Source organism: Pleuronectes platessa, chromosome 16 (assembly GCF_947347685.1).
Source record: "Pleuronectes platessa chromosome 16, fPlePla1.1, whole genome shotgun sequence".
Taxonomy (NCBI): domain Eukaryota; kingdom Metazoa; phylum Chordata; class Actinopteri; order Pleuronectiformes; family Pleuronectidae; genus Pleuronectes; species Pleuronectes platessa.
In genome coordinates, this window is record NC_070641.1 from 3,926,262 (window position 1) to 3,953,683 (window position 27,422).

General features: G+C 42.6%; 18 non-coding genes across 18 annotated transcripts; all 18 read left to right on the forward strand.

Moving 5' to 3' along the window:
* The first annotated feature begins 1,346 nt into the window (after positions 1-1,346).
* trnas-gcu (transfer RNA serine (anticodon GCU)) lies at positions 1,347-1,428 on the forward strand. Its single transcript has one exon. It is a non-coding gene; the product is annotated as a tRNA-Ser (tRNA).
* A 1,413-nt stretch (positions 1,429-2,841) lies between these two features.
* trnas-gcu (transfer RNA serine (anticodon GCU)) lies at positions 2,842-2,923 on the forward strand. The gene has a single exon. It is a non-coding gene; the product is annotated as a tRNA-Ser (tRNA).
* A 1,425-nt stretch (positions 2,924-4,348) lies between these two features.
* On the forward strand, positions 4,349-4,430 carry trnas-gcu (transfer RNA serine (anticodon GCU)). The gene has a single exon. It is a non-coding gene; the product is annotated as a tRNA-Ser (tRNA).
* A 1,400-nt stretch (positions 4,431-5,830) lies between these two features.
* On the forward strand, positions 5,831-5,912 carry trnas-gcu (transfer RNA serine (anticodon GCU)). Its single transcript has one exon. It is a non-coding gene; the product is annotated as a tRNA-Ser (tRNA).
* A 1,425-nt stretch (positions 5,913-7,337) lies between these two features.
* trnas-gcu (transfer RNA serine (anticodon GCU)) lies at positions 7,338-7,419 on the forward strand. Its single transcript has one exon. It is a non-coding gene; the product is annotated as a tRNA-Ser (tRNA).
* Positions 7,420-8,832: 1,413 nt separating this feature from the next.
* Positions 8,833-8,914, forward strand: trnas-gcu (transfer RNA serine (anticodon GCU)). The gene has a single exon. It is a non-coding gene; the product is annotated as a tRNA-Ser (tRNA).
* Positions 8,915-10,339: 1,425 nt separating this feature from the next.
* trnas-gcu (transfer RNA serine (anticodon GCU)) lies at positions 10,340-10,422 on the forward strand. The gene has a single exon. It is a non-coding gene; the product is annotated as a tRNA-Ser (tRNA).
* A 1,413-nt stretch (positions 10,423-11,835) lies between these two features.
* On the forward strand, positions 11,836-11,917 carry trnas-gcu (transfer RNA serine (anticodon GCU)). Its single transcript has one exon. It is a non-coding gene; the product is annotated as a tRNA-Ser (tRNA).
* A 1,425-nt stretch (positions 11,918-13,342) lies between these two features.
* On the forward strand, positions 13,343-13,424 carry trnas-gcu (transfer RNA serine (anticodon GCU)). The gene has a single exon. It is a non-coding gene; the product is annotated as a tRNA-Ser (tRNA).
* Positions 13,425-14,837: 1,413 nt separating this feature from the next.
* trnas-gcu (transfer RNA serine (anticodon GCU)) lies at positions 14,838-14,919 on the forward strand. Its single transcript has one exon. It is a non-coding gene; the product is annotated as a tRNA-Ser (tRNA).
* Positions 14,920-16,332: 1,413 nt separating this feature from the next.
* trnas-gcu (transfer RNA serine (anticodon GCU)) lies at positions 16,333-16,414 on the forward strand. Its single transcript has one exon. It is a non-coding gene; the product is annotated as a tRNA-Ser (tRNA).
* A 1,413-nt stretch (positions 16,415-17,827) lies between these two features.
* trnas-gcu (transfer RNA serine (anticodon GCU)) lies at positions 17,828-17,909 on the forward strand. Its single transcript has one exon. It is a non-coding gene; the product is annotated as a tRNA-Ser (tRNA).
* Positions 17,910-19,334: 1,425 nt separating this feature from the next.
* Positions 19,335-19,416, forward strand: trnas-gcu (transfer RNA serine (anticodon GCU)). Its single transcript has one exon. It is a non-coding gene; the product is annotated as a tRNA-Ser (tRNA).
* A 1,413-nt stretch (positions 19,417-20,829) lies between these two features.
* trnas-gcu (transfer RNA serine (anticodon GCU)) lies at positions 20,830-20,911 on the forward strand. Its single transcript has one exon. It is a non-coding gene; the product is annotated as a tRNA-Ser (tRNA).
* A 1,425-nt stretch (positions 20,912-22,336) lies between these two features.
* On the forward strand, positions 22,337-22,418 carry trnas-gcu (transfer RNA serine (anticodon GCU)). The gene has a single exon. It is a non-coding gene; the product is annotated as a tRNA-Ser (tRNA).
* Positions 22,419-23,831: 1,413 nt separating this feature from the next.
* Positions 23,832-23,913, forward strand: trnas-gcu (transfer RNA serine (anticodon GCU)). The gene has a single exon. It is a non-coding gene; the product is annotated as a tRNA-Ser (tRNA).
* Positions 23,914-25,338: 1,425 nt separating this feature from the next.
* Positions 25,339-25,420, forward strand: trnas-gcu (transfer RNA serine (anticodon GCU)). Its single transcript has one exon. It is a non-coding gene; the product is annotated as a tRNA-Ser (tRNA).
* A 1,413-nt stretch (positions 25,421-26,833) lies between these two features.
* On the forward strand, positions 26,834-26,915 carry trnas-gcu (transfer RNA serine (anticodon GCU)). The gene has a single exon. It is a non-coding gene; the product is annotated as a tRNA-Ser (tRNA).
* Positions 26,916-27,422: the final 507 nt, after the last annotated feature.

A 27,422-nucleotide genomic window follows, 5' to 3' on the forward strand; every position in this document is an offset into this window, starting at 1 on the left:
ATGCTGTATTCTCGTCATGTGTACTGACAAAAACGCTGACCAGGACCATCAACCAGGTGCTCTGAATATCTTACCAACTTGAAATGACAGATTAGAAACATATTATTGGGGAAAATATGAGCATTTAGTTAGTGTCTAAGAACGGTGATACTCCCCCATGTGCTCTCAAGAAAAATGTCCTTCCTACTTGGCGGTGGCTCTTTAACTCTGTGAACCATGCTGGAAGGATGGAACAGCATTTCTGTATAATATCAGTCCATGGCATAAAAACAAGGAAATCCATCTTGTTTTAGAAGGGGACTTTATCAAACTGAATTAAAAGACTTTCCCAACCAGACTAAAATCAAGATATAACAAATTTCCTGGAGAATGTGGGCATCGATCCCACTACTTCTCGCATGCTAAGCGAGCGCTCTACCATTTGAGCTAATTCCCCATCTGTAGATATCTCTGTAAATCACTTACTTGTCCAGTGTCCCCTGAGGGCCTGTGATGAGAGACTTCATTCATTTGTCTAGGCAATGTGATCCAGTCTAGGACAGAACAACATACATGCTGAACAGGTTGCCAGGATTTGCCACAGAAGCCATTCTTACACTGGGGAATTAGCTCAAATGGTAGAGCGCTCGCTTTGCATGTGAGAGGTAGTGGGATCGATGCCCACATTCTCCACTATTGAACCCTTTGTGAGTGACATCCATTGTCTTCTACCTCAAGATGAAACTTTTCGGTATCAAACCTATGTGCATAGGCTTGCTTTGGTTTCTTGAAAACCTGTCACTTCTCTTTCCAGATCCTCTTTAAGTTTTAACTTAGTAGTGGGAGGCTACAGGTATTTCAACTCTCTGGCCCATTGCATATCTTGCCATTTCTTGTAACCCTAATGACTCGCACTATAGCGAAATGCTATACACACCTTGATTCAAGGAGCTCCACACAATACCATTTGGTGGGGGGTTAAACGACCTGCAAGTTTTACACACCAACTCTGAGTATAGGTGAAGATCCTAGAGAGATTTAAAACCTGAAACCTCCCACAACTCTTTTAGAACTAAAGAAGCCTCTTGAACGACCAGTGTTACATCTTCAAGAAACACAAGCAAGGCCAGTTGCCTATGTACGCAGGTACAATACCAGAAAACATAAGTTAGAGTCCTGTAGTCCCCTAAATTGTTCTCCAGTAAAGAAATGATCACCAACTGTGGTCTGCACGCATGGGTTAGAATCCTGTTTTTTCAGCAATAGTTTTCTTCTTCTTGTGTCCACAGCCACTTGTCACCATTGTAACAAGTCTCTTAAGAACAGGAAAAGTTTGAATTTCAGGAGATAAATTTACCTCCCAATAGGACGAGGTGGCCGAGTGGTCAAGGCGATGGACTGCTAATCCATTGTGCTCTGCACGCGTGGGTTCGAATCCCATCCTCGTCGCAGTGAAGTTTACAAGACACAAATTTCTACTCTAATTGACTGAATCAGCTTACTCTGCTGCTTCAGATCATTATCTCAAATGCTGTATTCTCGTCACGTGTACTGACAAAAACGCTGACCAGGACCATCAACCAGGTGCTCTGAATATCTTACCAACTTGAAATGACAGATTAGAAACATATTATTGGGGAAAATATGAGCATTTAGTTAGTGTCTAAGAACGGTGATACTCCCCCATGTGCTCTCAAGAAAAATGTCCTTCCTACTTGGCGGTGGCTCTTTAACTCTGTGAACCATGCTGGAAGGATGGAACAGCATTTCTGTATAATATCAGTCCATGGCATAAAAACAAGGAAATCCATCTTGTTTTAGAAGGGGACTTTATCAAACTGAATTAAAAGACTTTCCCAACCAGACTAAAATCAAGATATAACAAATTTCCTGGAGAATGTGGGCATCGATCCCACTACTTCTCGCATGCTAAGCGAGCGCTCTACCATTTGAGCTAATTCCCCAGCTGTAAATCACTTACTTGTCCAGTGTCCCCTGAGGGCCTGTGATGAGAGACTTCATTCATTTGTCTAGGCAATGTGATCCAGTCTAGGACAGAACAACATACATGCTGAACAGGTTGCCAGGATTTGCCACAGAAGCCATTCTTACACAGGGGGATTAGCTCAAATGGTAGAGCGCTCGCTTTGCATGTGAGAGGTAGTGGGATCGATGCCCACATTCTCCACTATTGAACCCTTTGTGAGTGACATCCATTGTCTTCTACCTCAAGATGAAACTTTTCGGTATCAAACCTTTGTGCATAGGCTTGCTTTGGTTTCTTGAAAACCTGTCACTTCTCTTTCCAGATCCTCTTTAAGTTTTAACTTAGTAGTGGGAGGCTACAGGTATTTCCACTCTCTGGCCCTTTGCATATCTTGCCATTTCTTGTAACCCTAATGACTCACACCATAGCGAAATGCTATACACACCTTGATTCAAGGAGCTCCACACAATACCATTTGGTGGGGGGTTAAACGACCTGCAAGTTTTACACACCAACTCTGAGTATAGGTGAAGATCCTAGAGAGATTTAAAACCTGAAACCTCCCACAACTCTTTTAGAACTAAAGAAGCCTCTTGAACGACCAGTGTTACATCTTCAAGAAACACAAGCAAGGCCAGTTGCCTATGTACGCAGGTACAATACCAGAAAACATAAGTTAGAGTCCTGTAGTCCCCTAAATTGTTCTCCAGTAAAGAAATGATCACCAACTGTGGTCTGCACGCATGGGTTAGAATCCTGTTTTTTCAGCAATAGTTTTCTTCTTCTTGTGTCCACAGCCACTTGTCACCATTGTAACAAGTCTCTTAAGAACAGGAAAAGTTTGAATTTCAGGAGATAAATTTACCTCCCAATAGGACGAGGTGGCCGAGTGGTCAAGGCGATGGACTGCTAATCCATTGTGCTCTGCACGCGTGGGTTCGAATCCCATCCTCGTCGCAGTGAAGTTTACAAGACACAAATTTCTACTCTAATTGACTGAATCAGCTTACTCTGCTGCTTCAGATCATTATCTCAAATGCTGTATTCTCGTCACGTGTACTGACAAAAACGCTGACCAGGACCATCAACCAGGTGCTCTGAATATCTTACCAACTTGAAATGACAGATTAGAAACATATTATTGGGGAAAATATGAGCATTTAGTTAGTGTCTAAGAACGGTGATACTCCCCCATGTGCTCTCAAGAAAAATGTCCTTCCTACTTGGCGGTGGCTCTTTAACTCTGTGAACCATGCTGGAAGGATGGAACAGCATTTCTGTATAATATCAGTCCATGGCATAAAAACAAGGAAATCCATCTTGTTTTAGAAGGGGACTTTATCAAACTGAATTAAAAGACTTTCCCAACCAGACTAAAATCAAGATATAACAAATTTCCTGGAGAATGTGGGCATCGATCCCACTACTTCTCGCATGCTAAGCGAGCGCTCTACCATTTGAGCTAATTCCCCATCTGTAGATATCTCTGTAAATCACTTACTTGTCCAGTGTCCCCTGAGGGCCTGTGATGAGAGACTTCATTCATTTGTCTAGGCAATGTGATCCAGTCTAGGACAGAACAACATACATGCTGAACAGGTTGCCAGGATTTGCCACAGAAGCCATTCTTACACTGGGGAATTAGCTCAAATGGTAGAGCGCTCGCTTTGCATGTGAGAGGTAGTGGGATCGATGCCCACATTCTCCACTATTGAACCCTTTGTGAGTGACATCCATTGTCTTCTACCTCAAGATGAAACTTTTCGGTATCAAACCTATGTGCATAGGCTTGCTTTGGTTTCTTGAAAACCTGTCACTTCTCTTTCCAGATCCTCTTTAAGTTTTAACTTAGTAGTGGGAGGCTACAGGTATTTCAACTCTCTGGCCCATTGCATATCTTGCCATTTCTTGTAACCCTAATGACTCGCACTATAGCGAAATGCTATACACACCTTGATTCAAGGAGCTCCACACAATACCATTTGGTGGGGGGTTAAACGACCTGCAAGTTTTACACACCAACTCTGAGTATAGGTGAAGATCCTAGAGAGATTTAAAACCTGAAACCTCCCACAACTCTTTTAGAACTAAAGAAGCCTCTTGAACGACCAGTGTTACATCTTCAAGAAACACAAGCAAGGCCAGTTGCCTATGTACGCAGGTACAATACCAGAAAACATAAGTTAGAGTCCTGTAGTCCCCTAAATTGTTCTCCAGTAAAGAAATGATCACAAACTGTGGTCTGCACGCATGGGTTAGAATCCTGTTTTTTCAGCAATAGTTTTCTTCTTCTTGTGTCCACAGCCACTTGTCACCATTGTAACAAGTCTCTTAAGAACAGGAAAAGTTTGAATTTCAGGAGATAAATTTACCTCCCAATAGGACGAGGTGGCCGAGTGGTCAAGGCGATGGACTGCTAATCCATTGTGCTCTGCACGCGTGGGTTCGAATCCCATCCTCGTCGCAGTGAAGTTTACAAGACACAAATTTCTACTCTAATTGACTGAATCAGCTTACTCTGCTGCTTCAGATCATTATCTCAAATGCTGTGTACTGACAAAAACGCTGACCAGGACCATCAACCAGGTGCTCTGAATATCTTACCAACTTGAAATGACAGATTAGAAACATATTATTGGGGAAAATATGAGCATTTAGTTAGTGTCTAAGAACGGTGATACTCCCCCATGTGCTCTCAAGAAAAATGTCCTTCCTACTTGGCGGTGGCTCTTTAACTCTGTGAACCATGCTGGAAGGATGGAACAGCATTTCTGTATAATATCAGTCCATGGCATAAAAACAAGGAAATCCATCTTGTTTTAGAAGGGGACTTTATCAAACTGAATTAAAAGACTTTCCCAACCAGACTAAAATCAAGATATAACAAATTTCCTGGAGAATGTGGGCATCGATCCCACTACTTCTCGCATGCTAAGCGAGCGCTCTACCATTTGAGCTAATTCCCCAGCTGTAAATCACTTACTTGTCCAGTGTCCCCTGAGGGCCTGTGATGAGAGACTTCATTCATTTGTCTAGGCAATGTGATCCAGTCTAGGACAGAACAACATACATGCTGAACAGGTTGCCAGGATTTGCCACAGAAGCCATTCTTACACAGGGGGATTAGCTCAAATGGTAGAGCGCTCGCTTTGCATGTGAGAGGTAGTGGGATCGATGCCCACATTCTCCACTATTGAACCCTTTGTGAGTGACATCCATTGTCTTCTACCTCAAGATGAAACTTTTCGGTATCAAACCTTTGTGCATAGGCTTGCTTTGGTTTCTTGAAAACCTGTCACTTCTCTTTCCAGATCCTCTTTAAGTTTTAACTTAGTAGTGGGAGGCTACAGGTATTTCCACTCTCTGGCCCTTTGCATATCTTGCCATTTCTTGTAACCCTAATGACTCACACCATAGCGAAATGCTATACACACCTTGATTCAAGGAGCTCCACACAATACCATTTGGTGGGGGGTTAAACGACCTGCAAGTTTTACACACCAACTCTGAGTATAGGTGAAGATCCTAGAGAGATTTAAAACCTGAAACCTCCCACAACTCTTTTAGAACTAAAGAAGCCTCTTGAACGACCAGTGTTACATCTTCAAGAAACACAAGCAAGGCCAGTTGCCTATGTACGCAGGTACAATACCAGAAAACATAAGTTAGAGTCCTGTAGTCCCCTAAATTGTTCTCCAGTAAAGAAATGATCACCAACTGTGGTCTGCACGCATGGGTTAGAATCCTGTTTTTTCAGCAATAGTTTTCTTCTTCTTGTGTCCACAGCCACTTGTCACCATTGTAACAAGTCTCTTAAGAACAGGAAAAGTTTGAATTTCAGGAGATAAATTTACCTCCCAATAGGACGAGGTGGCCGAGTGGTCAAGGCGATGGACTGCTAATCCATTGTGCTCTGCACGCGTGGGTTCGAATCCCATCCTCGTCGCAGTGAAGTTTACAAGACACAAATTTCTACTCTAATTGACTGAATCAGCTTACTCTGCTGCTTCAGATCATTATCTCAAATGCTGTATTCTCGTCACGTGTACTGACAAAAACGCTGACCAGGACCATCAACCAGGTGCTCTGAATATCTTACCAACTTGAAATGACAGATTAGAAACATATTATTGGGGAAAATATGAGCATTTAGTTAGTGTCTAAGAACGGTGATACTCCCCCATGTGCTCTCAAGAAAAATGTCCTTCCTACTTGGCGGTGGCTCTTTAACTCTGTGAACCATGCTGGAAGGATGGAACAGCATTTCTGTATAATATCAGTCCATGGCATAAAAACAAGGAAATCCATCTTGTTTTAGAAGGGGACTTTATCAAACTGAATTAAAAGACTTTCCCAACCAGACTAAAATCAAGATATAACAAATTTCCTGGAGAATGTGGGCATCGATCCCACTACTTCTCGCATGCTAAGCGAGCGCTCTACCATTTGAGCTAATTCCCCATCTGTAGATATCTCTGTAAATCACTTACTTGTCCAGTGTCCCCTGAGGGCCTGTGATGAGAGACTTCATTCATTTGTCTAGGCAATGTGATCCAGTCTAGGACAGAACAACATACATGCTGAACAGGTTGCCAGGATTTGCCACAGAAGCCATTCTTACACTGGGGAATTAGCTCAAATGGTAGAGCGCTCGCTTTGCATGTGAGAGGTAGTGGGATCGATGCCCACATTCTCCACTATTGAACCCTTTGTGAGTGACATCCATTGTCTTCTACCTCAAGATGAAACTTTTCGGTATCAAACCTATGTGCATAGGCTTGCTTTGGTTTCTTGAAAACCTGTCACTTCTCTTTCCAGATCCTCTTTAAGTTTTAACTTAGTAGTGGGAGGCTACAGGTATTTCAACTCTCTGGCCCATTGCATATCTTGCCATTTCTTGTAACCCTAATGACTCGCACTATAGCGAAATGCTATACACACCTTGATTCAAGGAGCTCCACACAATACCATTTGGTGGGGGGTTAAACGACCTGCAAGTTTTACACACCAACTCTGAGTATAGGTGAAGATCCTAGAGAGATTTAAAACCTGAAACCTCCCACAACTCTTTTAGAACTAAAGAAGCCTCTTGAACGACCAGTGTTACATCTTCAAGAAACACAAGCAAGGCCAGTTGCCTATGTACGCAGGTACAATACCAGAAAACATAAGTTAGAGTCCTGTAGTCCCCTAAATTGTTCTCCAGTAAAGAAATGATCACCAACTGTGGTCTGCACGCATGGGTTAGAATCCTGTTTTTTCAGCAATAGTTTTCTTCTTCTTGTGTCCACAGCCACTTGTCACCATTGTAACAAGTCTCTTAAGAACAGGAAAAGTTTGAATTTCAGGAGATAAATTTAACTCCCAATAGGACGAGGTGGCCGAGTGGTCAAGGCGATGGACTGCTAATCCATTGTGCTCTGCACGCGTGGGTTCGAATCCCATCCTCGTCGCAGTGAAGTTTACAAGACACAAATTTCTACTCTAATTGACTGAATCAGCTTACTCTGCTGCTTCAGATCATTATCTCAAATGCTGTATTCTCGTCACGTGTACTGACAAAAACGCTGACCAGGACCATCAACCAGGTGCTCTGAATATCTTACCAACTTGAAATGACAGATTAGAAACATATTATTGGGGAAAATATGAGCATTTAGTTAGTGTCTAAGAACGGTGATACTCCCCCATGTGCTCTCAAGAAAAATGTCCTTCCTACTTGGCGGTGGCTCTTTAACTCTGTGAACCATGCTGGAAGGATGGAACAGCATTTCTGTATAATATCAGTCCATGGCATAAAAACAAGGAAATCCATCTTGTTTTAGAAGGGGACTTTATCAAACTGAATTAAAAGACTTTCCCAACCAGACTAAAATCAAGATATAACAAATTTCCTGGAGAATGTGGGCATCGATCCCACTACTTCTCGCATGCTAAGCGAGCGCTCTACCATTTGAGCTAATTCCCCAGCTGTAAATCACTTACTTGTCCAGTGTCCCCTGAGGGCCTGTGATGAGAGACTTCATTCATTTGTCTAGGCAATGTGATCCAGTCTAGGACAGAACAACATACATGCTGAACAGGTTGCCAGGATTTGCCACAGAAGCCATTCTTACACAGGGGGATTAGCTCAAATGGTAGAGCGCTCGCTTTGCATGTGAGAGGTAGTGGGATCGATGCCCACATTCTCCACTATTGAACCCTTTGTGAGTGACATCCATTGTCTTCTACCTCAAGATGAAACTTTTCGGTATCAAACCTTTGTGCATAGGCTTGCTTTGGTTTCTTGAAAACCTGTCACTTCTCTTTCCAGATCCTCTTTAAGTTTTAACTTAGTAGTGGGAGGCTACAGGTATTTCCACTCTCTGCCCCTTTGCATATCTTGCCATTTCTTGTAACCCTAATGACTCACACCATAGCGAAATGCTATACACACCTTGATTCAAGGAGCTCCACACAATACCATTTGGTGGGGGGTTAAACGACCTGCAAGTTTTACACACCAACTCTGAGTATAGGTGAAGATCCTAGAGAGATTTAAAACCTGAAACCTCCCACAACTCTTTTAGAACTAAAGAAGCCTCTTGAACGACCAGTGTTACATCTTCAAGAAACACAAGCAAGGCCAGTTGCCTATGTACGCAGGTACAATACCAGAAAACATAAGTTAGAGTCCTGTAGTCCCCTAAATTGTTCTCCAGTAAAGAAATGATCACCAACTGTGGTCTGCACGCATGGGTTAGAATCCTGTTTTTTCAGCAATAGTTTTCTTCTTCTTGTGTCCACAGCCACTTGTCACCATTGTAACAAGTCTCTTAAGAACAGGAAAAGTTTGAATTTCAGGAGATAAATTTACCTCCGAATAGGACGAGGTGGCCGAGTGGTCAAGGCGATGGACTGCTAATCCATTGTGCTCTGCACGCGTGGGTTCGAATCCCATCCTCGTCGCAGTGAAGTTTACAAGACACAAATTTCTACTCTAATTGACTGAATCGGCTTACTCTGCTGCTTCAGATCATTATCTCAAATGCTGTATTCTCGTCACGTGTACTGACAAAAACGCTGACCAGGACCATCAACCAGGTGCTCTGAATATCTTACCAACTTGAAATGACAGATTAGAAACATATTATTGGGGAAAATATGAGCTTTTAGTTAGTGTCTAAGAACGGTGATACTCCCCCATGTGCTCTCAAATAAAATGTCCTTCCTACTTGGCGGTGGCTCTTTAACTCTGTGAACCATGCTGGAAGGATGGAACAGCATTTCTGTATAATATCAGTCCATGGCATAAAAACAAGGAAATCCATCTTGTTTTAGAAGGGGACTTTATCAAACTGAATTAAAAGACTTTCCCAACCAGACTAAAATCAAGATATAACAAATTTCCTGGAGAATGTGGGCATCGATCCCACTACTTCTCGCATGCTAAGCGAGCGCTCTACCATTTGAGCTAATTCCCCATCTGTAGATATCTCTGTAAATCACTTACTTGTCCAGTGTCCCCTGAGGGCCTGTGATGAGAGACTTCATTCATTTGTCTAGGCAATGTGATCCAGTCTAGGACAGAACAACATACATGCTGAACAGGTTGCCAGGATTTGCCACAGAAGCCATTCTTACACTGGGGAATTAGCTCAAATGGTAGAGCGCTCGCTTTGCATGTGAGAGGTAGTGGGATCGATGCCCACATTCTCCACTATTGAACCCTTTGTGAGTGACATCCATTGTCTTCTACCTCAAGATGAAACTTTTCGGTATCAAACCTATGTGCATAGGCTTGCTTTGGTTTCTTGAAAACCTGTCACTTCTCTTTCCAGATCCTCTTTAAGTTTTAACTTAGTAGTGGGAGGCTACAGGTATTTCAACTCTCTGGCCCATTGCATATCTTGCCATTTCTTGTAACCCTAATGACTCGCACTATAGCGAAATGCTATACACACCTTGATTCAAGGAGCTCCACACAATACCATTTGGTGGGGGGTTAAACGACCTGCAAGTTTTACACACCAACTCTGAGTATAGGTGAAGATCCTAGAGAGATTTAAAACCTGAAACCTCCCACAACTCTTTTAGAACTAAAGAAGCCTCTTGAACGACCAGTGTTACATCTTCAAGAAACACAAGCAAGGCCAGTTGCCTATGTACGCAGGTACAATACCAGAAAACATAAGTTAGAGTCCTGTAGTCCCCTAAATTGTTCTCCAGTAAAGAAATGATCACCAACTGTGGTCTGCACGCATGGGTTAGAATCCTGTTTTTTCAGCAATAGTTTTCTTCTTCTTGTGTCCACAGCCACTTGTCACCATTGTAACAAGTCTCTTAAGAACAGGAAAAGTTTGAATTTCAGGAGATAAATTTAACTCCCAATAGGACGAGGTGGCCGAGTGGTCAAGGCGATGGACTGCTAATCCATTGTGCTCTGCACGCGTGGGTTCGAAATCCCATCCTCGTCGCAGTGAAGTTTACAAGACACAAATTTCTACTCTAATTGACTGAATCAGCTTACTCTGCTGCTTCAGATCATTATCTCAAATGCTGTATTCTCGTCACGTGTACTGACAAAAACGCTGACCAGGACCATCAACCAGGTGCTCTGAATATCTTACCAACTTGAAATGACAGATTAGAAACATATTATTGGGGAAAATATGAGCATTTAGTTAGTGTCTAAGAACGGTGATACTCCCCCATGTGCTCTCAAGAAAAATGTCCTTCCTACTTGGCGGTGGCTCTTTAACTCTGTGAACCATGCTGGAAGGATGGAACAGCATTTCTGTATAATATCAGTCCATGGCATAAAAACAAGGAAATCCATCTTGTTTTAGAAGGGGACTTTATCAAACTGAATTAAAAGACTTTCCCAACCAGACTAAAATCAAGATATAACAAATTTCCTGGAGAATGTGGGCATCGATCCCACTACTTCTCGCATGCTAAGCGAGCGCTCTACCATTTGAGCTAATTCCCCAGCTGTAAATCACTTACTTGTCCAGTGTCCCCTGAGGGCCTGTGATGAGAGACTTCATTCATTTGTCTAGGCAATGTGATCCAGTCTAGGACAGAACAACATACATGCTGAACAGGTTGCCAGGATTTGCCACAGAAGCCATTCTTACACAGGGGGATTAGCTCAAATGGTAGAGCGCTCGCTTTGCATGTGAGAGGTAGTGGGATCGATGCCCACATTCTCCACTATTGAACCCTTTGTGAGTGACATCCATTGTCTTCTACCTCAAGATGAAACTTTTCGGTATCAAACCTTTGTGCATAGGCTTGCTTTGGTTTCTTGAAAACCTGTCACTTCTCTTTCCAGATCCTCTTTAAGTTTTAACTTAGTAGTGGGAGGCTACAGGTATTTCCACTCTCTGCCCCTTTGCATATCTTGCCATTTCTTGTAACCCTAATGACTCACACCATAGCGAAATGCTATACACACCTTGATTCAAGGAGCTCCACACAATACCATTTGGTGGGGGGTTAAACGACCTGCAAGTTTTACACACCAACTCTGAGTATAGGTGAAGATCCTAGAGAGATTTAAAACCTGAAACCTCCCACAACTCTTTTAGAACTAAAGAAGCCTCTTGAACGACCAGTGTTACATCTTCAAGAAACACAAGCAAGGCCAGTTGCCTATGTACGCAGGTACAATACCAGAAAACATAAGTTAGAGTCCTGTAGTCCCCTAAATTGTTCTCCAGTAAAGAAATGATCACCAACTGTGGTCTGCACGCATGGGTTAGAATCCTGTTTTTTCAGCAATAGTTTTCTTCTTCTTGTGTCCACAGCCACTTGTCACCATTGTAACAAGTCTCTTAAGAACAGGAAAAGTTTGAATTTCAGGAGATAAATTTACCTCCGAATAGGACGAGGTGGCCGAGTGGTCAAGGCGATGGACTGCTAATCCATTGTGCTCTGCACGCGTGGGTTCGAATCCCATCCTCGTCGCAGTGAAGTTTACAAGACACAAATTTCTACTCTAATTGACTGAATCGGCTTACTCTGCTGCTTCAGATCATTATCTCAAATGCTGTATTCTCGTCACGTGTACTGACAAAAACGCTGACCAGGACCATCAACCAGGTGCTCTGAATATCTTACCAACTTGAAATGACAGATTAGAAACATATTATTGGGGAAAATATGAGCTTTTAGTTAGTGTCTAAGAACGGTGATACTCCCCCATGTGCTCTCAAATAAAATGTCCTTCCTACTTGGCGGTGGCTCTTTAACTCTGTGAACCATGCTGGAAGGATGGAACAGCATTTCTGTATAATATCAGTCCATGGCATAAAAACAAGGAAATCCATCTTGTTTTAGAAGGGGACTTTATCAAACTGAATTAAAAGACTTTCCCAACCAGACTAAAATCAAGATATAACAAATTTCCTGGAGAATGTGGGCATCGATCCCACTACTTCTCGCATGCTAAGCGAGCGCTCTACCATTTGAGCTAATTCCCCATCTGTAGATATCTCTGTAAATCACTTACTTGTCCAGTGTCCCCTGAGGGCCTGTGATGAGAGACTTCATTCATTTGTCTAGGCAATGTGATCCAGTCTAGGACAGAACAACATACATGCTGAACAGGTTGCCAGGATTTGCCACAGAAGCCATTCTTACACTGGGGAATTAGCTCAAATGGTAGAGCGCTCGCTTTGCATGTGAGAGGTAGTGGGATCGATGCCCACATTCTCCACTATTGAACCCTTTGTGAGTGACATCCATTGTCTTCTACCTCAAGATGAAACTTTTCGGTATCAAACCTATGTGCATAGGCTTGCTTTGGTTTCTTGAAAACCTGTCACTTCTCTTTCCAGATCCTCTTTAAGTTTTAACTTAGTAGTGGGAGGCTACAGGTATTTCAACTCTCTGGCCCATTGCATATCTTGCCATTTCTTGTAACCCTAATGACTCGCACTATAGCGAAATGCTATACACACCTTGATTCAAGGAGCTCCACACAATACCATTTGGTGGGGGGTTAAACGACCTGCAAGTTTTACACACCAACTCTGAGTATAGGTGAAGATCCTAGAGAGATTTAAAACCTGAAACCTCCCACAACTCTTTTAGAACTAAAGAAGCCTCTTGAACGACCAGTGTTACATCTTCAAGAAACACAAGCAAGGCCAGTTGCCTATGTACGCAGGTACAATACCAGAAAACATAAGTTAGAGTCCTGTAGTCCCCTAAATTGTTCTCCAGTAAAGAAATGATCACCAACTGTGGTCTGCACGCATGGGTTAGAATCCTGTTTTTTCAGCAATAGTTTTCTTCTTCTTGTGTCCACAGCCACTTGTCACCATTGTAACAAGTCTCTTAAGAACAGGAAAAGTTTGAATTTCAGGAGATAAATTTACCTCCCAATAGGACGAGGTGGCCGAGTGGTCAAGGCGATGGACTGCTAATCCATTGTGCTCTGCACGCGTGGGTTCGAATCCCATCCTCGTCGCAGTGAAGTTTACAAGACACAAATTTCTACTCTAATTGACTGAATCAGCTTACTCTGCTGCTTCAGATCATTATCTCAAATGCTGTATTCTCGTCACGTGTACTGACAAAAACGCTGACCAGGACCATCAACCAGGTGCTCTGAATATCTTACCAACTTGAAATGACAGATTAGAAACATATTATTGGGGAAAATATGAGCATTTAGTTAGTGTCTAAGAACGGTGATACTCCCCCATGTGCTCTCAAGAAAAATGTCCTTCCTACTTGGCGGTGGCTCTTTAACTCTGTGAACCATGCTGGAAGGATGGAACAGCATTTCTGTATAATATCAGTCCATGGCATAAAAACAAGGAAATCCATCTTGTTTTAGAAGGGGACTTTATCAAACTGAATTAAAAGACTTTCCCAACCAGACTAAAATCAAGATATAACAAATTTCCTGGAGAATGTGGGCATCGATCCCACTACTTCTCGCATGCTAAGCGAGCGCTCTACCATTTGAGCTAATTCCCCAGCTGTAAATCACTTACTTGTCCAGTGTCCCCTGAGGGCCTGTGATGAGAGACTTCATTCATTTGTCTAGGCAATGTGATCCAGTCTAGGACAGAACAACATACATGCTGAACAGGTTGCCAGGATTTGCCACAGAAGCCATTCTTACACAGGGGGATTAGCTCAAATGGTAGAGCGCTCGCTTTGCATGTGAGAGGTAGTGGGATCGATGCCCACATTCTCCACTATTGAACCCTTTGTGAGTGACATCCATTGTCTTCTACCTCAAGATGAAACTTTTCGGTATCAAACCTTTGTGCATAGGCTTGCTTTGGTTTCTTGAAAACCTGTCACTTCTCTTTCCAGATCCTCTTTAAGTTTTAACTTAGTAGTGGGAGGCTACAGGTATTTCCACTCTCTGGCCCTTTGCATATCTTGCCATTTCTTGTAACCCTAATGACTCACACCATAGCGAAATGCTATACACACCTTGATTCAAGGAGCTCCACACAATACCATTTGGTGGGGGGTTAAACGACCTGCAAGTTTTACACACCAACTCTGAGTATAGGTGAAGATCCTAGAGAGATTTAAAACCTGAAACCTCCCACAACTCTTTTAGAACTAAAGAAGCCTCTTGAACGACCAGTGTTACATCTTCAAGAAACACAAGCAAGGCCAGTTGCCTATGTACGCAGGTACAATACCAGAAAACATAAGTTAGAGTCCTGTAGTCCCCTAAATTGTTCTCCAGTAAAGAAATGATCACCAACTGTGGTCTGCACGCATGGGTTAGAATCCTGTTTTTTCAGCAATAGTTTTCTTCTTCTTGTGTCCACAGCCACTTGTCACCATTGTAACAAGTCTCTTAAGAACAGGAAAAGTTTGAATTTCAGGAGATAAATTTAACTCCCAATAGGACGAGTTGGCCGAGTGGTCAAGGCGATGGACTGCTAATCCATTGTGCTCTGCACGCGTGGGTTCGAATCCCATCCTCGTCGCAGTGAAGTTTACAAGACACAAATTTCTACTCTAATTGACTGAATCAGCTTACTCTGCTGCTTCAGATCATTATCTCAAATGCTGTATTCTCGTCACGTGTACTGACAAAAACGCTGACCAGGACCATCAACCAGGTGCTCTGAATATCTTACCAACTTGAAATGACAGATTAGAAACATATTATTGGGGAAAATATGAGCATTTAGTTAGTGTCTAAGAACGGTGATACTCCCCCATGTGCTCTCAAGAAAAATGTCCTTCCTACTTGGCGGTGGCTCTTTAACTCTGTGAACCATGCTGGAAGGATGGAACAGCATTTCTGTATAATATCAGTCCATGGCATAAAAACAAGGAAATCCATCTTGTTTTAGAAGGGGACTTTATCAAACTGAATTAAAAGACTTTCCCAACCAGACTAAAATCAAGATATAACAAATTTCCTGGAGAATGTGGGCATCGATCCCACTACTTCTCGCATGCTAAGCGAGCGCTCTACCATTTGAGCTAATTCCCCAGCTGTAAATCACTTACTTGTCCAGTGTCCCCTGAGGGCCTGTGATGAGAGACTTCATTCATTTGTCTAGGCAATGTGATCCAGTCTAGGACAGAACAACATACATGCTGAACAGGTTGCCAGGATTTGCCACAGAAGCCATTCTTACACAGGGGGATTAGCTCAAATGGTAGAGCGCTCGCTTTGCATGTGAGAGGTAGTGGGATCGATGCCCACATTCTCCACTATTGAACCCTTTGTGAGTGACATCCATTGTCTTCTACCTCAAGATGAAACTTTTCGGTATCAAACCTTTGTGCATAGGCTTGCTTTGGTTTCTTGAAAACCTGTCACTTCTCTTTCCAGATCCTCTTTAAGTTTTAACTTAGTAGTGGGAGGCTACAGGTATTTCCACTCTCTGCCCCTTTGCATATCTTGCCATTTCTTGTAACCCTAATGACTCACACCATAGCGAAATGCTATACACACCTTGATTCAAGGAGCTCCACACAATACCATTTGGTGGGGGGTTAAACGACCTGCAAGTTTTACACACCAACTCTGAGTATAGGTGAAGATCCTAGAGAGATTTAAAACCTGAAACCTCCCACAACTCTTTTAGAACTAAAGAAGCCTCTTGAACGACCAGTGTTACATCTTCAAGAAACACAAGCAAGGCCAGTTGCCTATGTACGCAGGTACAATACCAGAAAACATAAGTTAGAGTCCTGTAGTCCCCTAAATTGTTCTCCAGTAAAGAAATGATCACCAACTGTGGTCTGCACGCATGGGTTAGAATCCTGTTTTTTCAGCAATAGTTTTCTTCTTCTTGTGTCCACAGCCACTTGTCACCATTGTAACAAGTCTCTTAAGAACAGGAAAAGTTTGAATTTCAGGAGATAAATTTACCTCCCAATAGGACGAGGTGGCCGAGTGGTCAAGGCGATGGACTGCTAATCCATTGTGCTCTGCACGCGTGGGTTCGAATCCCATCCTCGTCGCAGTGAAGTTTACAAGACACAAATTTCTACTCTAATTGACTGAATCGGCTTACTCTGCTGCTTCAGATCATTATCTCAAATGCTGTATTCTCGTCACGTGTACTGACAAAAACGCTGACCAGGACCATCAACCAGGTGCTCTGAATATCTTACCAACTTGAAATGACAGATTAGAAACATATTATTGGGGAAAATATGAGCATTTAGTTAGTGTCTAAGAACGGTGATACTCCCCCATGTGCTCTCAAGAAAAATGTCCTTCCTACTTGGCGGTGGCTCTTTAACTCTGTGAACCATGCTGGAAGGATGGAACAGCATTTCTGTATAATATCAGTCCATGGCATAAAAACAAGGAAATCCATCTTGTTTTAGAAGGGGACTTTATCAAACTGAATTAAAAGACTTTCCCAACCAGACTAAAATCAAGATATAACAAATTTCCTGGAGAATGTGGGCATCGATCCCACTACTTCTCGCATGCTAAGCGAGCGCTCTACCATTTGAGCTAATTCCCCAGCTGTAAATCACTTACTTGTCCAGTGTCCCCTGAGGGCCTGTGATGAGAGACTTCATTCATTTGTCTAGGCAATGTGATCCAGTCTAGGACAGAACAACATACATGCTGAACAGGTTGCCAGGATTTGCCACAGAAGCCATTCTTACACAGGGGGATTAGCTCAAATGGTAGAGCGCTCGCTTTGCATGTGAGAGGTAGTGGGATCGATGCCCACATTCTCCACTATTGAACCCTTTGTGAGTGACATCCATTGTCTTCTACCTCAAGATGAAACTTTTCGGTATCAAACCTTTGTGCATAGGCTTGCTTTGGTTTCTTGAAAACCTGTCACTTCTCTTTCCAGATCCTCTTTAAGTTTTAACTTAGTAGTGGGAGGCTACAGGTATTTCCACTCTCTGCCCCTTTGCATATCTTGCCATTTCTTGTAACCCTAATGACTCACACCATAGCGAAATGCTATACACACCTTGATTCAAGGAGCTCCACACAATACCATTTGGTGGGGGGTTAAACGACCTGCAAGTTTTACACACCAACTCTGAGTATAGGTGAAGATCCTAGAGAGATTTAAAACCTGAAACCTCCCACAACTCTTTTAGAACTAAAGAAGCCTCTTGAACGACCAGTGTTACATCTTCAAGAAACACAAGCAAGGCCAGTTGCCTATGTACGCAGGTACAATACCAGAAAACATAAGTTAGAGTCCTGTAGTCCCCTAAATTGTTCTCCAGTAAAGAAATGATCACCAACTGTGGTCTGCACGCATGGGTTAGAATCCTGTTTTTTCAGCAATAGTTTTCTTCTTCTTGTGTCCACAGCCACTTGTCACCATTGTAACAAGTCTCTTAAGAACAGGAAAAGTTTGAATTTCAGGAGATAAATTTACCTCCGAATAGGACGAGGTGGCCGAGTGGTCAAGGCGATGGACTGCTAATCCATTGTGCTCTGCACGCGTGGGTTCGAATCCCATCCTCGTCGCAGTGAAGTTTACAAGACACAAATTTCTACTCTAATTGACTGAATCGGCTTACTCTGCTGCTTCAGATCATTATCTCAAATGCTGTATTCTCGTCACGTGTACTGACAAAAACGCTGACCAGGACCATCAACCAGGTGCTCTGAATATCTTACCAACTTGAAATGACAGATTAGAAACATATTATTGGGGAAAATATGAGCTTTTAGTTAGTGTCTAAGAACGGTGATACTCCCCCATGTGCTCTCAAATAAAATGTCCTTCCTACTTGGCGGTGGCTCTTTAACTCTGTGAACCATGCTGGAAGGATGGAACAGCATTTCTGTATAACATCAGTCCATGGCATAAAAACAAGGAAATCCATCTTGTTTTAGAAGGGGACTTTATCAAACTGAATTAAAAGACTTTCCCAACCAGACTAAAATCAAGATATAACAAATTTCCTGGAGAATGTGGGCATCGATCCCACTACTTCTCGCATGCTAAGCGAGCGCTCTACCATTTGAGCTAATTCCCCATCTGTAGATATCTCTGTAAATCACTTACTTGTCCAGTGTCCCCTGAGGGCCTGTGATGAGAGACTTCATTCATTTGTCTAGGCAATGTGATCCAGTCTAGGACAGAACAACATACATGCTGAACAGGTTGCCAGGATTTGCCACAGAAGCCATTCTTACACTGGGGAATTAGCTCAAATGGTAGAGCGCTCGCTTTGCATGTGAGAGGTAGTGGGATCGATGCCCACATTCTCCACTATTGAACCCTTTGTGAGTGACATCCATTGTCTTCTACCTCAAGATGAAACTTTTCGGTATCAAACCTATGTGCATAGGCTTGCTTTGGTTTCTTGAAAACCTGTCACTTCTCTTTCCAGATCCTCTTTAAGTTTTAACTTAGTAGTGGGAGGCTACAGGTATTTCAACTCTCTGGCCCATTGCATATCTTGCCATTTCTTGTAACCCTAATGACTCGCACTATAGCGAAATGCTATACACACCTTGATTCAAGGAGCTCCACACAATACCATTTGGTGGGGGGTTAAACGACCTGCAAGTTTTACACACCAACTCTGAGTATAGGTGAAGATCCTAGAGAGATTTAAAACCTGAAACCTCCCACAACTCTTTTAGAACTAAAGAAGCCTCTTGAACGACCAGTGTTACATCTTCAAGAAACACAAGCAAGGCCAGTTGCCTATGTACGCAGGTACAATACCAGAAAACATAAGTTAGAGTCCTGTAGTCCCCTAAATTGTTCTCCAGTAAAGAAATGATCACCAACTGTGGTCTGCACGCATGGGTTAGAATCCTGTTTTTTCAGCAATAGTTTTCTTCTTCTTGTGTCCACAGCCACTTGTCACCATTGTAACAAGTCTCTTAAGAACAGGAAAAGTTTGAATTTCAGGAGATAAATTTACCTCCCAATAGGACGAGGTGGCCGAGTGGTCAAGGCGATGGACTGCTAATCCATTGTGCTCTGCACGCGTGGGTTCGAATCCCATCCTCGTCGCAGTGAAGTTTACAAGACACAAATTTCTACTCTAATTGACTGAATCAGCTTACTCTGCTGCTTCAGATCATTATCTCAAATGCTGTATTCTCGTCACGTGTACTGACAAAAACGCTGACCAGGACCATCAACCAGGTGCTCTGAATATCTTACCAACTTGAAATGACAGATTAGAAACATATTATTGGGGAAAATATGAGCATTTAGTTAGTGTCTAAGAACGGTGATACTCCCCCATGTGCTCTCAAGAAAAATGTCCTTCCTACTTGGCGGTGGCTCTTTAACTCTGTGAACCATGCTGGAAGGATGGAACAGCATTTCTGTATAATATCAGTCCATGGCATAAAAACAAGGAAATCCATCTTGTTTTAGAAGGGGACTTTATCAAACTGAATTAAAAGACTTTCCCAACCAGACTAAAATCAAGATATAACAAATTTCCTGGAGAATGTGGGCATCGATCCCACTACTTCTCGCATGCTAAGCGAGCGCTCTACCATTTGAGCTAATTCCCCAGCTGTAAATCACTTACTTGTCCAGTGTCCGCTGAGGGCCTGTGATGAGAGACTTCATTCATTTGTCTAGGCAATGTGATCCAGTCTAGGACAGAACAACATACATGCTGAACAGGTTGCCAGGATTTGCCACAGAAGCCATTCTTACACAGGGGGATTAGCTCAAATGGTAGAGCGCTCGCTTTGCATGTGAGAGGTAGTGGGATCGATGCCCACATTCTCCACTATTGAACCCTTTGTGAGTGACATCCATTGTCTTCTACCTCAAGATGAAACTTTTCGGTATCAAACCTTTGTGCATAGGCTTGCTTTGGTTTCTTGAAAACCTGTCACTTCTCTTTCCAGATCCTCTTTAAGTTTTAACTTAGTAGTGGGAGGCTACAGGTATTTCCACTCTCTGGCCCTTTGCATATCTTGCCATTTCTTGTAACCCTAATGACTCACACCATAGCGAAATGCTATACACACCTTGATTCAAGGAGCTCCACACAATACCATTTGGTGGGGGGTTAAACGACCTGCAAGTTTTACACACCAACTCTGAGTATAGGTGAAGATCCTAGAGAGATTTAAAACCTGAAACCTCCCACAACTCTTTTAGAACTAAAGAAGCCTCTTGAACGACCAGTGTTACATCTTCAAGAAACACAAGCAAGGCCAGTTGCCTATGTACGCAGGTACAATACCAGAAAACATAAGTTAGAGTCCTGTAGTCCCCTAAATTGTTCTCCAGTAAAGAAATGATCACCAACTGTGGTCTGCACGCATGGGTTAGAATCCTGTTTTTTCAGCAATAGTTTTCTTCTTCTTGTGTCCACAGCCACTTGTCACCATTGTAACAAGTCTCTTAAGAACAGGAAAAGTTTGAATTTCAGGAGATAAATTTACCTCCGAATAGGACGAGGTGGCCGAGTGGTCAAGGCGATGGACTGCTAATCCATTGTGCTCTGCACGCGTGGGTTCGAATCCCATCCTCGTCGCAGTGAAGTTTACAAGACACAAATTTCTACTCTAATTGACTGAATCGGCTTACTCTGCTGCTTCAGATCATTATCTCAAATGCTGTATTCTCGTCACGTGTACTGACAAAAACGCTGACCAGGACCATCAACCAGGTGCTCTGAATATCTTACCAACTTGAAATGACAGATTAGAAACATATTATTGGGGAAAATATGAGCTTTTAGTTAGTGTCTAAGAACGGTGATACTCCCCCATGTGCTCTCAAATAAAATGTCCTTCCTACTTGGCGGTGGCTCTTTAACTCTGTGAACCATGCTGGAAGGATGGAACAGCATTTCTGTATAATATCAGTCCATGGCATAAAAACAAGGAAATCCATCTTGTTTTAGAAGGGGACTTTATCAAACTGAATTAAAAGACTTTCCCAACCAGACTAAAATCAAGATATAACAAATTTCCTGGAGAATGTGGGCATCGATCCCACTACTTCTCGCATGCTAAGCGAGCGCTCTACCATTTGAGCTAATTCCCCATCTGTAGATATCTCTGTAAATCACTTACTTGTCCAGTGTCCCCTGAGGGCCTGTGATGAGAGACTTCATTCATTTGTCTAGGCAATGTGATCCAGTCTAGGACAGAACAACATACATGCTGAACAGGTTGCCAGGATTTGCCACAGAAGCCATTCTTACACTGGGGAATTAGCTCAAATGGTAGAGCGCTCGCTTTGCATGTGAGAGGTAGTGGGATCGATGCCCACATTCTCCACTATTGAACCCTTTGTGAGTGACATCCATTGTCTTCTACCTCAAGATGAAACTTTTCGGTATCAAACCTATGTGCATAGGCTTGCTTTGGTTTCTTGAAAACCTGTCACTTCTCTTTCCAGATCCTCTTTAAGTTTTAACTTAGTAGTGGGAGGCTACAGGTATTTCAACTCTCTGGCCCATTGCATATCTTGCCATTTCTTGTAACCCTAATGACTCGCACTATAGCGAAATGCTATACACACCTTGATTCAAGGAGCTCCACACAATACCATTTGGTGGGGGGTTAAACGACCTGCAAGTTTTACACACCAACTCTGAGTATAGGTGAAGATCCTAGAGAGATTTAAAACCTGAAACCTCCCACAACTCTTTTAGAACTAAAGAAGCCTCTTGAACGACCAGTGTTACATCTTCAAGAAACACAAGCAAGGCCAGTTGCCTATGTACGCAGGTACAATACCAGAAAACATAAGTTAGAGTCCTGTAGTCCCCTAAATTGTTCTCCAGTAAAGAAATGATCACCAACTGTGGTCTGCACGCATGGGTTAGAATCCTGTTTTTTCAGCAATAGTTTTCTTCTTCTTGTGTCCACAGCCACTTGTCACCATTGTAACAAGTCTCTTAAGAACAGGAAAAGTTTGAATTTCAGGAGATAAATTTACCTCCCAATAGGACGAGGTGGCCGAGTGGTCAAGGCGATGGACTGCTAATCCATTGTGCTCTGCACGCGTGGGTTCGAATCCCATCCTCGTCGCAGTGAAGTTTACAAGACACAAATTTCTACTCTAATTGACTGAATCAGCTTACTCTGCTGCTTCAGATCATTATCTCAAATGCTGTATTCTCGTCACAGGTACTGACAAAAACGCTGACCAGGACCATCAACCAGGTGCTCTGAATATCTTACCAACTTGAAATGACAGATTAGAAACATATTATTGGGGAAGATATGAGCATTTAGTTAGTGTCTAAGAACGGTGATACTCCCCCATGTGCTCTCAAGAAAAATGTCCTTCCTACTTGGCGGTGGCTCTTTAACTCTGTGAACCATGCTGGAAGGATGGAACAGCATTTCTGTATAATATCAGTCCATGGCATAAAAACAAGGAAATCCATCTTGTTTTAGAAGGGGACTTTATCAAACTGAATTAAAAGACTTTCCCAACCAGACTAAAATCAAGATATAACAAATTTCCTGGAGAATGTGGGCATCGATCCCACTACTTCTCGCATGCTAAGCGAGCGCTCTACCATTTGAGCTAATTCCCCAGCTGTAAATCACTTACTTGTCCAGTGTCCCCTGAGGGCCTGTGATGAGAGACTTCATTCATTTGTCTAGGCAATGTGATCCAGTCTAGGACAGAACAACATACATGCTGAACAGGTTGCCAGGATTTGCCACAGAAGCCATTCTTACACAGGGGGATTAGCTCAAATGGTAGAGCGCTCGCTTTGCATGTGAGAGGTAGTGGGATCGATGCCCACATTCTCCACTATTGAACCCTTTGTGAGTGACATCCATTGTCTTCTACCTCAAGATGAAACTTTTCGGTATCAAACCTTTGTGCATAGGCTTGCTTTGGTTTCTTGAAAACCTGTCACTTCTCTTTCCAGATCCTCTTTAAGTTTTAACTTAGTAGTGGGAGGCTACAGGTATTTCCACTCTCTGCCCCTTTGCATATCTTGCCATTTCTTGTAACCCTAATGACTCACACCATAGCGAAATGCTATACACACCTTGATTCAAGGAGCTCCACACAATACCATTTGGTGGGGGGTTAAACGACCTGCAAGTTTTACACACCAACTCTGAGTATAGGTGAAGATCCTAGAGAGATTTAAAACCTGAAACCTCCCACAACTCTTTTAGAACTAAAGAAGCCTCTTGAACGACCAGTGTTACATCTTCAAGAAACACAAGCAAGGCCAGTTGCCTATGTACGCAGGTACAATACCAGAAAACATAAGTTAGAGTCCTGTAGTCCCCTAAATTGTTCTCCAGTAAAGAAATGATCACCAACTGTGGTCTGCACGCATGGGTTAGAATCCTGTTTTTTCAGCAATAGTTTTCTTCTTCTTGTGTCCACAGCCACTTGTCACCATTGTAACAAGTCTCTTAAGAACAGGAAAAGTTTGAATTTCAGGAGATAAATTTACCTCCGAATAGGACGAGGTGGCCGAGTGGTCAAGGCGATGGACTGCTAATCCATTGTGCTCTGCACGCGTGGGTTCGAATCCCATCCTCGTCGCAGTGAAGTTTACAAGACACAAATTTCTACTCTAATTGACTGAATCGGCTTACTCTGCTGCTTCAGATCATTATCTCAAATGCTGTATTCTCGTCACGTGTACTGACAAAAACGCTGACCAGGACCATCAACCAGGTGCTCTGAATATCTTACCAACTTGAAATGACAGATTAGAAACATATTATTGGGGAAAATATGAGCTTTTAGTTAGTGTCTAAGAACGGTGATACTCCCCCATGTGCTCTCAAATAAAATGTCCTTCCTACTTGGCGGTGGCTCTTTAACTCTGTGAACCATGCTGGAAGGATGGAACAGCATTTCTGTATAATATCAGTCCATGGCATAAAAACAAGGAAATCCATCTTGTTTTAGAAGGGGACTTTATCAAACTGAATTAAAAGACTTTCCCAACCAGACTAAAATCAAGATATAACAAATTTCCTGGAGAATGTGGGCATCGATCCCACTACTTCTCGCATGCTAAGCGAGCGCTCTACCATTTGAGCTAATTCCCCATCTGTAGATATCTCTGTAAATCACTTACTTGTCCAGTGTCCCCTGAGGGCCTGTGATGAGAGACTTCATTCATTTGTCTAGGCAATGTGATCCAGTCTAGGACAGAACAACATACATGCTGAACAGGTTGCCAGGATTTGCCACAGAAGCCATTCTTACACTGGGGAATTAGCTCAAATGGTAGAGCGCTCGCTTTGCATGTGAGAGGTAGTGGGATCGATGCCCACATTCTCCACTATTGAACCCTTTGTGAGTGACATCCATTGTCTTCTACCTCAAGATGAAACTTTTCGGTATCAAACCTATGTGCATAGGCTTGCTTTGGTTTCTTGAAAACCTGTCACTTCTCTTTCCAGATCCTCTTTAAGTTTTAACTTAGTAGTGGGAGGCTACAGGTATTTCAACTCTCTGGCCCATTGCATATCTTGCCATTTCTTGTAACCCTAATGACTCGCACTATAGCGAAATGCTATACACACCTTGATTCAAGGAGCTCCACACAATACCATTTGGTGGGGGGTTAAACGACCTGCAAGTTTTACACACCAACTCTGAGTATAGGTGAAGATCCTAGAGAGATTTAAAACCTGAAACCTCCCACAACTCTTTTAGAACTAAAGAAGCCTCTTGAACGACCAGTGTTACATCTTCAAGAAACACAAGCAAGGCCAGTGTCCTATGTACGCAGGTACAATACCAGAAAACATAAGTTAGAGTCCTGTAGTCCCCTAAATTGTTCTCCAGTAAAGAAATGATCACCAACTGTGGTCTGCACGCATGGGTTAGAATCCTGTTTTTTCAGCAATAGTTTTCTTCTTCTTGTGTCCACAGCCACTTGTCACCATTGTAACAAGTCTCTTAAGAACAGGAAAAGTTTGAATTTCAGGAGATAAATTTACCTCCCAATAGGACGAGGTGGCCGAGTGGTCAAGGCGATGGACTGCTAATCCATTGTGCTCTGCACGCGTGGGTTCGAATCCCATCCTCGTCGCAGTGAAGTTTACAAGACACAAATTTCTACTCTAATTGACTGAATCAGCTTACTCTGCTGCTTCAGATCATTATCTCAAATGCTGTATTCTCGTCACGTGTACTGACAAAAACGCTGACCAGGACCATCAACCAGGTGCTCTGAATATCTTACCAACTTGAAATGACAGATTAGAAACATATTATTGGGGAAAATATGAGCATTTAGTTAGTGTCTAAGAACGGTGATACTCCCCCATGTGCTCTCAAGAAAAATGTCCTTCCTACTTGGCGGTGGCTCTTTAACTCTGTGAACCATGCTGGAAGGATGGAACAGCATTTCTGTATAATATCAGTCCATGGCATAAAAACAAGGAAATCCATCTTGTTTTAGAAGGGGACTTTATCAAACTGAATTAAAAGACTTTCCCAACCAGACTAAAATCAAGATATAACAAATTTCCTGGAGAATGTGGGCATCGATCCCACTACTTCTCGCATGCTAAGCGAGCGCTCTACCATTTGAGCTAATTCCCCAGCTGTAAATCACTTACTTGTCCAGTGTCCCCTGAGGGCCTGTGATGAGAGACTTCATTCATTTGTCTAGGCAATGTGATCCAGTCTAGGACAGAACAACATACATGCTGAACAGGTTGCCAGGATTTGCCACAGAAGCCATTCTTACACAGGGGGATTAGCTCAAATGGTAGAGCGCTCGCTTTGCATGTGAGAGGTAGTGGGATCGATGCCCACATTCTCCACTATTGAACCCTTTGTGAGTGACATCCATTGTCTTCTACCTCAAGATGAAACTTTTCGGTATCAAACCTTTGTGCATAGGCTTGCTTTGGTTTCTTGAAAACCTGTCACTTCTCTTTCCAGATCCTCTTTAAGTTTTAACTTAGTAGTGGGAGGCTACAGGTATTTCCACTCTCTGGCCCTTTGCATATCTTGCCATTTCTTGTAACCCTAATGACTCACACCATAGCGAAATGCTATACACACCTTGATTCAAGGAGCTCCACACAATACCATTTGGTGGGGGGTTAAACGACCTGCAAGTTTTACACACCAACTCTGAGTATAGGTGAAGATCCTAGAGAGATTTAAAACCTGAAACCTCCCACAACTCTTTTAGAACTAAAGAAGCCTCTTGAACGACCAGTGTTACATCTTCAAGAAACACAAGCAAGGCCAGTTGCCTATGTACGCAGGTACAATACCAGAAAACATAAGTTAGAGTCCTGTAGTCCCCTAAATTGTTCTCCAGTAAAGAAATGATCACCAACTGTGGTCTGCACGCATGGGTTAGAATCCTGTTTTTTCAGCAATAGTTTTCTTCTTCTTGTGTCCACAGCCACTTGTCACCATTGTAACAAGTCTCTTAAGAACAGGAAAAGTTTGAATTTCAGGAGATAAATTTACCTCCCAATAGGACGAGGTGGCCGAGTGGTCAAGGCGATGGACTGCTAATCCATTGTGCTCTGCACGCGTGGGTTCGAATCCCATCCTCGTCGCAGTGAAGTTTACAAGACACAAATTTCTACTCTAATTGACTGAATCAGCTTACTCTGCTGCTTCAGATCATTATCTCAAATGCTGTATTCTCGTCACGTGTACTGACAAAAACGCTGACCAGGACCATCAACCAGGTGCTCTGAATATCTTACCAACTTGAAATGACAGATTAGAAACATATTATTGGGGAAAATATGAGCATTTAGTTAGTGTCTAAGAACGGTGATACTCCCCCATGTGCTCTCAAGAAAAATGTCCTTCCTACTTGGCGGTGGCTCTTTAACTCTGTGAACCATGCTGGAAGGATGGAACAGCATTTCTGTATAATATCAGTCCATGGCATAAAAACAAGGAAATCCATCTTGTTTTAGAAGGGGACTTTATCAAACTGAATTAAAAGACTTTCCCAACCAGACTAAAATCAAGATATAACAAATTTCCTGGAGAATGTGGGCATCGATCCCACTACTTCTCGCATGCTAAGCGAGCGCTCTACCATTTGAGCT